This window comes from Rutidosis leptorrhynchoides, chromosome 2 (assembly GCF_046630445.1).
Source record: "Rutidosis leptorrhynchoides isolate AG116_Rl617_1_P2 chromosome 2, CSIRO_AGI_Rlap_v1, whole genome shotgun sequence".
In the NCBI taxonomy this organism is placed as follows: domain Eukaryota; kingdom Viridiplantae; phylum Streptophyta; class Magnoliopsida; order Asterales; family Asteraceae; genus Rutidosis; species Rutidosis leptorrhynchoides.
The window spans coordinates 25,658,510-25,671,488 of record NC_092334.1 but is presented as its reverse complement, the minus strand read 5'-3'; positions in this window follow the sequence as shown (position 1 = coordinate 25,671,488).

Below are 12,979 nucleotides of genomic sequence, written 5' to 3'. Positions count from 1 at the left end.
TTGTCTTCGCAATTTCCTTGTATCAATGTTATTGTGTGCTATATTTCATGCTATATGTAAAATAGCGGTATTGTAAGTTTGTAAAATATTGTATAAAAGTTTGAACGTGAAATATTATTGTAATCAGTTTCTCATATAGAATTGTAGTAGTTGAATTGTATTTTAGCTATTAAGTATGAACTTAACGGGTAGGTACTACCCGAATTAAAACTTATAAAACGCTAATATGAAGAAAAAGCTTTTATAAATAAGTTCATATTATGCTACAAAATACTATTGACTACTCTTAATATTCTATATGATTAACTCATTTCTTTTGGCTATTTTTGAAGGAAATGGCACCGACTACTCGACACACCATGAATATGAGTGAAGAAGAATTCCGTACCTTTCTTGCTGCAAACATTGCCGCAGTGCAGGATGTAATGCAAAATAACAACAATAACTCTGGTTCTAGCAGTGGAACTAATTCCACAAGAAATCGTGTAGGATGCTCCTACAAAGAATTCACTACCTGTAAACCTCTAGAATTCGATGGAACCGAAGGACCAATCAAATTGAAACGGTGGACCGAGAAGGTCGAATCGGTGTTTGCCAGAAGTAAGTGCACTGAAGAAGATAAAGAAAAGTACGCTACGCATACCTTCACAGGTACTGCGTTAACATGGTGGAACACCTATCTCGAGCAGGTGGGACAAGATGCTGCTTACGCACTACCGTGGTCAACATTGAAACACTTAATGAACGAGCAGTACCGTCCCAGAAATGAGGTCAATAAGCTCAAGGTAGAGCTTAGAGGGTTACGAACACAAGGGTTTGATATTACAACGTACGAACGACGATTCACAGAATTGTGCCTATTGTGTCCGGGAGCGTTCGAAGATGAAGAAGAGAAGATCGACGCATTTGTAAAAGGGTTACTAGAAAGAATTCAAGAAGATGTGAGTTCACACGAGCCCGCCTCCATACAAAAGGCAAGTCAAATGGCTCATAAACTCATAAATCAAATTGAGGGAAGAATTAAAGAGCAGGCGGCCGAAGAAGACAACACGAAACAAGTCAAGAGGAAGTGGGAAGAAAACAGTGACAAAAGTCACCCACACAACAATAGTAACTATCGCATCAACAATCAACACAACAATCACAACTACAATCACAACTACAATCGCACCAATTTTCGCAACAACAATAATCCCAACAACAACAACCACTACAACCACCATCCCAACAATAATAACAATCGCAACAACAACCATCTCAATAACAACAATGGCAACAAAAACAAGAAAATTTCGTGCAAAAGGTGTGAAGGGTACCATCCGGATATTTATTGTTCGGTAACATGTACCAAGTGTAATAGAATGGGGCATAGTGCGGCAAAGTGTGAAGTTTACGGACCAGGGAATAAAGGAACAGAAAATGCCAACATTATTTGTTTCGGATGCGGAAAGAAGGGCCACTACAAAACTAGGTGCCCAAATTAGGAAAATAAAAATGGTCAAGGACGAGGAAGAGTCTTCAACATTAATGCGATAGAAGCACAAGAAGACCCGGAGCTTATTACGGGTACGTTTCATATTGACGATAAACCTGCTTATGTTTTATTTGATTCGGGTGCGGATAGAATCTATATGAGTAGAGATTTTTGTGCCAAATTAAGTTGTCCATTAACGTCTTTGGATAATAAGTTTTTACACGAATTAGCAAACGGTAAGTTTATTACGGCGGATAAAATATGTCAAAACCGAGAAATTAAACTGGTTGGTGAAACATTTAAGATTAATTTGATACCAGTAGAGTTAGGAAGTTGTGATAATTGGCATGGACTGGTTGAAAAAGGAGAGAGCAGAGGTTGTATGTTACAAAAATGCGATTCGCATTGTACGCGAAAAAGGAAAACCTTTAATAGTGTACGGAGAAAAGAGCAACGCGAAGTTAAATCTTATTAGTAGTTTGAAGGCGCAAAAACTAATAAGAAAAGGTTGCTATATCATTCTAGCACACATCGAGGAAGTCAAACCCGAGAAAAGAACATCAGTGATGTTCCCGTTGCAAAAGAATTTCCCGATGTATTTCCGAAAGAATTACCGGGACTACCTCCACATCGATCCGTTGAATTCCGAATAGATCTTGTACCCGGGGCTGCACCGATAGCTCGTGCGCCATACAGACTTGCACCCAGCGAAATGAAGGAACTCCAGAGCCAATTACAAGAACTTTTAGAGCGTGGTTTCATTCTACCAAGTACATCACCGTGGGGAGCTCTTGTTTTGTTTGTCAAAAAGAAGGATGGTACATTCAGGTTGTGTATCGACTACAGAGAGTTGAACATACTTACCATAAAAAACCATTATCCACTACCGAGAATAGACGACTTATTTGATCAACTACAAGGCTCATCGTGTAACGACCCAACCCGTTAACCAACCAAAACTGCAAAATAAAAAAAAAATCTCGATTACAAGGCTCATTGTCCCCTAAGTGAAATTATCACAATGCCCTTCCAAAATATCTAATTAAAAGGCAGAACCCGGCTACAGTAGGAGTGCGCCGCGCGCACCCCTAAGTGTGCGCTGAGCGCAATTAGGCCTGATCAGAATCCGTCTTCTGTTAAATTCCAGAATTATTCCCACGCTTTATGTACTATATTTACACTTATATACAATAGATATTAGGGTGTTACAACTCTCCCCCACTTGAATCGGAGCGCGTCCTCGCGATCCAAGCCGCATGACAAGCAGGAAGATAAACCAACACGAATTCTTCGGGTTCCCATGTAAACTCGGAACCTTTACTACGACGCCATTGGACCTTAAAGGTCCTCACCTCTTTATTACGCAACATTTTCACCTTTTCATCAAGTATAGCAATCGGATCTTCAACATACTCTAACTTGTTGTTTAGCTCAATCTCATCCAATGGCATCCATGACGAATCATCCGCAAGACACTTACAGAGATGGGAAACATGAAATATATTATGGATCCCCTCAAGCTCTTCGGGTAATTCCAAACGATACGCAACTTCACCAACAATCCAAAATCTTAAATGGTCCAATAAACCGAGGAGCTAACTTTCCCCATTTTCGAAACCGAATAATACCCTTCCACGGCGAAACCTTGAGCATCACCATGTCACCCTCTTGAAACTCGATCAGTCGCCTACGTTTATCGACATAAGACTTTTGTCTATCTTGCGCCGCTTTTAAACGAGCCTGAATCATTTCGATTTTACTATTCATCTCCAATACCAAGTCGGTGCTCCCGACTTCCTTTTGACCCACTTCGCCCCAACAAATCGGGGTTCGACACCTTCTACCATATAACATCTCATACGGTGGCATTCCAATACTAGAGTGAAAACTCTTATTGTACGAGAATTCCACCAAAGGCAAGTGTTCATCCCAAACTACCACCGAAATCAATAATACACGCTCGTAACATATCCTCCAATGTTTGATTTGTACGTTCGGTTTGACAATATGTTTGAGGATGGTACGCCGTACTCATATTCACCCTCGTACCCATATCTTCATGAAACTTATTCCAAAATCGAGAAGTAAAATGCGTGTCCCGATCCGAAACGATAGACGCGGGAACGCCGTGTCTCGATATCACCTCCTTAATGAACATTTTCGCAAGTGCCTCCGGCGTAATTGATTCTTTAATAGGAAGAAACAATGCACTTTTCATCAATCTATCAACAATCACCCAAATAGAATCAAATTGGGTTCTTGCCGTTTTTGGCAACTTGGTAATAAAATCCATGGTAATATGTTCCCACTTCCACATCGGAATTTCTAGCGGTTGCAACTTACCATACGGCTTTTGGTGTTCGGATTTAACTTGCAAACACGTGACGCATTGCTCAACATACTTAACAACGTCGCGTTTCATGCCCGGCCACCAATAATCTTTCCTCAAATCAAGATACATTTTCGTCGCGCCCAGATGAATGGAATACTTTGACTTATGTGCTTCATCAAGTAGCACCCGCCGGTAATCACCCATCTTAGGCTCCCACACTCTTCCTTGAAAAGACAACAAACCACGCGAACCCATAGTAATGAATTCCGATTGCCCCACAATTCATTCCGCATGCTTGTTGTGAACGTAAGCCTCTATTTGAATCACACCAAGCTTTTCAAGAAAATCGTTAGTAATAATCATACGTAACAATCCCAATCATAACGCCGGGTGGTGACTCTTTCGACTTAACGCATCCGAGACCACATTCGCCTTGCCCGGATGATAAAGTATCTCACAATCATAATCCTTCACCACATCCATCCATCTACGTTGACGATAATTCAAATCCCGTTGATCAAAAAGATGTTTCAAACTCTTGTGATCCGAATAAATCGTACACTTGACACCATACAAGTAATGCTAAATTTTCAAAGCATGGACCACCGCCACTAATTCAAGATCATGAGTCGGGTATCTCTTTTCATGTTCCTTTAATTGGTGAGGGGCGTAAGCGATGACTTTATCTCGTTGCATTAGAACACACCCGAGCCCATTCAAAGAAGCATCACAATAAACCATCATATCATCTACACCTTCCAGCAATACTAAGACCAGAGCTTCACACAATTTCTCTTTCAACAAATGAAAAGCGATTTCTTGCTCGTTCTCCCAATTGAATCTCGTACTCTTCCTTGTCAACTTAGTTAATGGAGAAGCAATCTTTGAAAAGTCTTGGATAAACCGACGATAATAACCGGCCAATCCGAGAAAACTTCGGATTTCCGTAGGCGTAGTCGGTTGTCCCCAACTCTTCACCATCTCTATCTTCCCTGGATCTACTTGAATACCATTCTCGTTCATAATATGGCCAAGGAATTGAACCTCCCTTAGCCAAAATTCACATTTTAAGAACTTAGCATACAACTTCTCCTTCCGCAACGTCTTCAACACACTATGCAAATGATGTTCATGTTCCTTCATACTCCTCGAATAGACAAGTATGTCATCGATGAACACAATTACTGACTTGTCCAACATAGGTTGGCACACTCGGTTCATAAGATCCATGAATGGCGCCGGCGCATTCGTAAGACCAAAAGGCATCACCACAAACTCAAAATGCCCGTAACGCGTTTGAAAGGCCGTTTTCTCAATATCTTCCTCACGGACCCGTATTTGATGATAGCCGGACCGTAGGTCAATTTTAGAGAAATATGTCGCACCTTGGATGTGATGACCCGGAAATTTCTGACCAAATTTAAACTTAATCTTTGTATGATTAACATTTCCGACACGATAAGCAAAGTCTGTAAAACTGAATCTCAAAATTTTTGAACTACTTTCATATATTCAAATACCTTTCGGTTATTCTTGACGATTCGCGAACAATTATATGTATATAGATACATATATATATACTATAACTTGAAAACGTAACAATGTATTAATTGTTTGATACTGTACATTAAACTTATTGGTTTAAATATTTATTTGAATATATATGATAAGTTGGAATATTAATTATATGAATAACTTGCGACGTATATTTAAAACGTGTTTATGAATGTTGAAAATATATATTAACTTGGTCATAAAACGATTTGTTATTATATATATATTAACAAATAGCGAGACAATGATTTATAGAAGTAAATGACCAAAATACTCGAAAGTTTAAGATACACTTTGAATGATATAGTTTATTGATAATTTAAGACTATATTTTGACAAAGGTACGAGTCACAAAACGTAAATTGCGAGTTTTCTAAGCGTACAAAAATGCGTTCGAGAAACCGGAACCGGGACATAAGTCGAGTGACAACGTACGAGTCATCGGAACAAAAATTACAAGTCAACTATGCACATGAATTTAATATAATATATAATTAATTATTTAAATTATATATTATATATATATTATAAAATATTATGTCGACAAACAAGAAGTTAAAAATTTGTGAGCTGTCCCAGGGTGCCATGCGATCGCATGGCCTTGAAGCACAAATCCCATGCGATCGCATGGGGTACTTTTTCAGAAAAGGTTCTATAAATTCAAACGATTTCATTTCAATCACACACATATTTATTTATGTTACTTCCTCCGTATTTAAATTATTATTATTATTATTATTATTATTATTATTATTATTATTATTATTATTATTATTATTATTATTATTATTATTATTATTATTATTATTATTATTATTATTATTATTATTATTATTAAGATTAATATTATTATTAATCTTATTAATTATTAGTATTATTAATTATTAATTAGTAATATACATAAAATACTACGACGAGGTAATGAGCGTGTCACTTTCAAAAATGGGTTTTTGAGCGGGATAAAGTTAAGGAAATTATGGGTTATAGCTATGGAGGTTATGGGTAATGTTCATGGGTATTATTTACAAGTCAAACCTACTGTTATCATCTATGTTGTGTCTACGTACTTTTCTGCAATATTGAATCACAATATTGATACGTAAGCATTTATATTTTATCTTTTATACATTAATTGTGTATCCATGTCTAGTGTTCGAGTATATATATTTATACATGTTTGTATGCTAAATTTCTTCGTTAAACAGTTTATAATGAATCACGAATTAAATACATATATTACTGGTAAAAGGTATATAATATACATGTTTTCGGAAAGCTGGCGAAAAATCAATAACTTTTCATTTAGACACCGAATAGTTTCGATGAACGGATTAAAAGATATGATCAACTGAATTATGATTGACGTTAATTGAAATTGCTTTTGAATCTGCAATTAAGATTTAAACAACTTATTTACGAGATTGATAAAGTAAACTTTTAAATATTACCAACCGAGTAAATGACTCCTTATATAAGGTATGTCTCGTTTTGTTGATCTATTGTCAAAATTGACTTTTTGAAACGACTTTGGATAACTTTTATATGTCGAACTCGAGCATTAGGATTATGATACACTATGACCTGACCTAGCTTGATAGACATTTATTGACCAACATATGTTCTCTAGGTTGAGATCTACGGTTATTTGGTAATCCGAGTTTCAGTCACATTTTGGTGAACGACTTTATATGCTGCTAAGGTGAGTTTCATTTGCTCCCTTTTTAATTGCTTTTGCAATCTATATTTTTGGGCTGAGAATACATGCACTTTATTTTAAACGCAATGGACACAAGTACATACTAAATTCTACATCAAGTTTGAACCAAAAATCCCTTAGCTTTGGTAACTAGTAACTGCCGGTTATAAGAACTGGTGGGCGCGAGTAGTTGTATATGGATCCATAGGGCTTGATATCCCCGTCCGAGCTAGAGCGCTAGCCTTTTAACGGACGTATGCTATTTGAGAAGCGTACACGTTGGTTTGCGTGTATTATTAAGATGATTATACAAAGGGTACAAATTATATAAACGTTAAAGCTTAGTTACCAGGGTGCTCAATCTTGTAGAATATTTTGATAAACGCTTCTGGATGAAACAACTAAAATCTTGTGATCCACCTTTATATACAGATTATACGAAACATTAAAACTATGAACTCACCAACCTTTGTGTTGACACTTGTTAGCATATTTATTCTCAGGTTTCCTAGAAGTCTTCCGCTGTTTGCTTAGATATTAGACAAGCTATGTGCATGGAGTCTTACATGACATATTTTTCAAGGAAACGTTGCATTCAAAAAATCATCACCATGTATCTTATTTTGACTGCATTGTCAACGGAAGTACTGTTGTAAACTATTATTTATGGTGATTGTCTATATGTAGAAATCATCAGATGTCGAAAACCTTTGATTTAAATATTCATTTATGGTGTGCCTTTTCAAAAGAATGCAATGTTTACAAAACGTATCATATAGAGGTCAAATACCTCGCAATGAAATCAATGAATGGCGTGTTCGTCCATATGGATTTGGAGCGATCGTCACAGTTGGTATCAGAGCGTTGGTCCTAGCGAACCAGGTCTTGCATGAGTGTGTCTAACTGATAGTTGTTAAGATGCATTAGTAAGTCTGGACTTCGACCGTGTCTGCATGTTAAAAGTTTTGCTTATCATTTTTTGTCGGAAATTACATGCTTATCATTCTTAAGTCTAGACACGTTTTACTGCATTGATTGCATGCATAGTGTATAGACAAAATTCATATCTTAGCGTATCTGTTACTATAAACTTTGACTGCCATCTTCCGAAAATTTCTCCGTAATTTACGGAATTTTGGTATTATATATACATATGTAAATTATGTATTGAAGAGTACCAATCTAAATTCTATAATCTATTTCATATCAAAAATCATCTATCTAATTATACAAGATGGATCCCGTATCCAATTCAAATTCCTTAAATTTCGACAGCTATTCCGATATGGATGTTCACCTGAACTCTGAAGAAAGTGTAACCGGAATGGATCAACCAATTAGCCATCATCTATTCTGGATGAATTGGGGATGGGTTCGTAGCCTACTTAATTATTGGAGACAAGAAGAAGGCGATCCCTTCCATCCACCACATTGCCCTCTTGGCGAAGAACCTGAAGCACTTACCGGCGAACCTGTTCGTAATACCATTTTCTCTCTCATCTCTAGAATATCTCGTCATGATCATATACTCTCTCAAATTCTGGATCTTATTCATCCGCTCGTCCGAACCGCCAATCATCCCGGTGTAGTAGAAGAAGTCAACGAGCTTCGCGCTCGGGCAGTGGCTTTGGAGAATATGGTGCAAAGGTTATAAGCACCAGCAGCATCACCGGCATCAACAGTACCACCGACAACAACACCAACAGTACCATTACCACCACCAACAACATCCGCATCGCAAACCTCAACTTCACAATCTGTTCCACGAGCATCAACGTCATACGCACCGTAGTTACCAAGAAATACCAGCAACAATAACCGATGAAGTATTAACTCATTTCCCCTGAAGAAATTTTATGTATATTTAATATATATGAATTTTGAAATCAAAATAAATCTTTTCGTACCAAGTTATTACGTGTGAATCTTAACTGGTAGGTACTACTAGGTTAATTCATATTACTAATATGCTATGATGTACATCCTTCGTTAATGACTTAACCATCGTTAACTACAATCTCTGTTTCCAACTCAATGAATTCCATTTCATAATAAACTAAGTATATTATTCAATTATATGGTTGATTTTATACTTTCATCTTCGATGTATTCGAAACTTTCTAGAAAACATCATTCGTACCTTGCGAAGTTAGCAAGAGTTCCATGAGCAACAACATGATTCACTGAGAAAATATCAATAAAACTGAGTATTGATTACATTAGTGAAATACTCCGTAAAGATTATTAAATCTTTAATGTTTTAGAGATTATTCATTTCTAATTCAAGTCAAAAATCAAATGAGCTTAATATGATATTAACTCATCAAATATGTATTACATCTGAAGAAAATATACATACATATATTTTCATAAAGACGGTAATAAAAATTCTTTTATACAAAATATTACTTGTGAAATCTTTAACGGGTAGGTAATTCCCGGAAAATATATAAGTTCACAATTAATATGTTATACTGTACATTCTTCAACTTTGATTCAAAAATTATTAACTATGCTCACAGCGATATACAATCGTTTCCATACAAATTCAATTACATATTCTGATATTGACGGATCAGAATCCAAGTCAAGAATTAACGGGTGACATCATTCTTAGATCTCTACATCTTTCAAAGCTATACTTTGACTTCAAAAATGTGAAAGATCCTTTAGCATTGTTATTACTGAAAATAACCTTGCAATTTCTTTTCAAAGTATCCAGTATTATCAACCGTTCAACCAGTCAACGACGACCTTTCAGACTTGTAACTTTGGCATATACGTTTTTGTTATCGGGGAATCTTTTATGTTCCACCACATTAGCAGTAAATTTACCAACAACTTTATTGATCTTTGACCTTCCGAAAAATCCTTATACTCATTGAAACCGTATCATGTACTCATCCACATCTTATAACGGCAATTGCCATACCAACTATCGGGAATTAGCAAGCAGTATTTTGAAATCTTGCAGCACGTCTACGCCAACAGTTATATGTGTTCATATAACGTCTACCTCCTGGACTTACATACTTCGAATGTGAAGTTTCCGAAAAACACCCCAAACTACGAAACTAGTTCTCCGAATTTTGGAAAAATGTTGATGAAGCAGCAAAAACTGTAAACAACCTTAACAGTCAAAAGTTTGATGATAAAGAATAGTATGGTGGTAAAGCTGAGAAAAAGAGAAAGTTTGAAACTGAAAAATGGATTGAGTAAAGTATGAAAGAGGCTGTGAATAAATCACAAAGACTGAACCTGCCTTCAAAGAATCCAAATGATTCAGTGACAGCTGAAACCATTAGTAAGAACCTTACTTCTTATTCTAAACCTTCACAGACAGATTTTTCGCATCATCCTCTGATATTAGAAATTCTAAGATATCATCGTATCTTTCATTATAAATATCCTCGATATTTCTGGAGATATCTTCATACATATTCTTATCGAAAATCATTCATCTCTTCACACTATCTGTGTTACATCATAAAAGAAAACTATTTTAGTTCCTAAAATCTGAAAAATTCAAAAAAAATAAAAAAAAATGGATGTTTTGAAGTAATATTGGGAACTGAAGCATGAGTTAGTATAATATAATGACACTTGATCAACGTGATTATATTACAGTAAATCATGCTGAGTTTCTAACGGAACGTGATAAAAGTTCACAGATCTCACCCTCATCATGAACCATGTTACATAACTCTTTCATTCTATTTAATCTCTAAATATATCAAGCAAATACTTTTCTTGATGATTCGGTCTTTTCCAGATATTCTGGTAATTTGACAAATCAAGATCGTGTCATTACAATTTCTTTCTTAGAACATTAGCTATGTTCATTCCGAAATGTATAGCTACGAATTCTGGACCATTATTCGTTTGAATTAAAGTCGGGAAGAGAAAACGAAAGCATGAAGCTCCGAAATATAATGGAAAATATAAAGCCCGAAAACAACCCCGAAATTACAAACCGTGTATATCAATGCGTATAGCAATATAAAGACACGGGATAATGAAAAACAATATAACCCCAAGGTAATAGTAGAAGAAAATAACCTCCTCTGGTGGCAGATGAAAAAGAAGAATGAATGATATGATAGCCAAGAAAATATCAAGAATCAGAACTGGATGAAGCATTTTCACAAATCTTTTGAAAGTATGAAATGAGGAAGAAGATGTAGGAGTAGTGAAAATAATGAAACAGAAGAGGTCAATTTATAGCAAAATATCGGACGCAGCAACAGAGGCAAATTACGCATTTAATCAAAGAAAATCCTAATTTCCGAAAATTTTGTAAAATCAAATCTTATTTAAATTATGAAGATTTTCTATTCCTTAAAATCCGGAAATCAATCGTTACTACATCAAGAGATAAGACACATCTCTATTCTCCATTTCACTTGATTACGATAACTTCTCTCACACGCTTCGAGTAATTGGATTATTTTATCCATATTATTCAAACATAGATAAAACTCTATTATCAACTCATATTCATCATTAAAACATTTTTATTGTTAGCCATGACGACCTCACTCAAATTTCGGGACGAAATTTCTTTAACGGGTAGGTACTGTGATGACCCGAAAATTTCTGACCAAATTTAAACTTAATCTTTGTATGATTAACATTTCCGACACGATAAGCAAAGTCTGTAAAACTGAATCTCAAAATTTTTGAACTACTTTCATATATTCAAATACCTTTCGGTTATTCTTGACGATTCGCGAACAATTATATGTATATAGATACATATATATATATATACTATAACTTGAAAACGTAACAATGTATTAATTGTTTGATACTGTACATTAAACTTATTGGTTTAAATATTTATTTGAATATATATGATAAGTTGAAATATTAATTATATGAATAACTTGCGACGCATATTTAAAACGTGTTTATGAATGTTGAAAATATATATTAACTTGGTCATAAAATGATTTGTTATTATATATATATATTAACAAATAGCGAGACAACGATTTATAGAAGTAAATGACCAAAATACTCGAAAGTTTAAGATACACTTTGAATGATATAGTTTATTGATAATTTAAGACTATATTTTGACAAAGGTACGAGTCACAAAACGTAAATTGCGAGTTTTCTAAGCGTACAAAAATGCGTTCGAGAAACCGGAACCGGGACATAAGTCGAGTGACAACGTACGAGTCATCGGAACAAAAATTACAAGTCAACTATGCACATGAATTTAATATAATATATAATTAATTATTTAAATTATATATTATATATATATTATAAAATATTATGTCGACAAACAAGAAGTTAAAAATTTGTGAGCTGTCCCAGGGTGCCATGCGATCGCATGGCCTTGAAGCACAAATCCCATACGATCGCATGGGGTACTTTTTCAGAAAAGGTTCTATAAATTCAAACGATTTCATTTCAATCACACACATATTTATTTATGTTACTTCCTCCGTATTTAAATTATTATTATTATTATTATTATTATTATTATTATTATTATTATTATTATTATTATTATTATTATTATTATTATTATTATTATTATTATTATTATTATTATTATTAAGATTAATATTATTATTAATCTTATTAATTATTAGTATTATTAATTATTAATTAGTAATATACATAAAATACTACGACGAGGTAATGAGCGTGTCACTTTCAAAAATGGGTTTTTGAGCGGGATAAAGTTAAGGAAATTATGGGTTATAGCTATGGAGGTTATGGGTAATGTTCATGGGTATTATTTACAAGTCAAACCTACTGTTATCATCTATGTTGTGTCTACGTACTTTTCTGCAATATTGAATCACAATATTGATACGTAAGCATTTATATTTTATCTTTTATACATTAATTGTGTATCCATGTCTAGTGCTCGAGTATATATATTTATACATGTTTGTATGCTAAA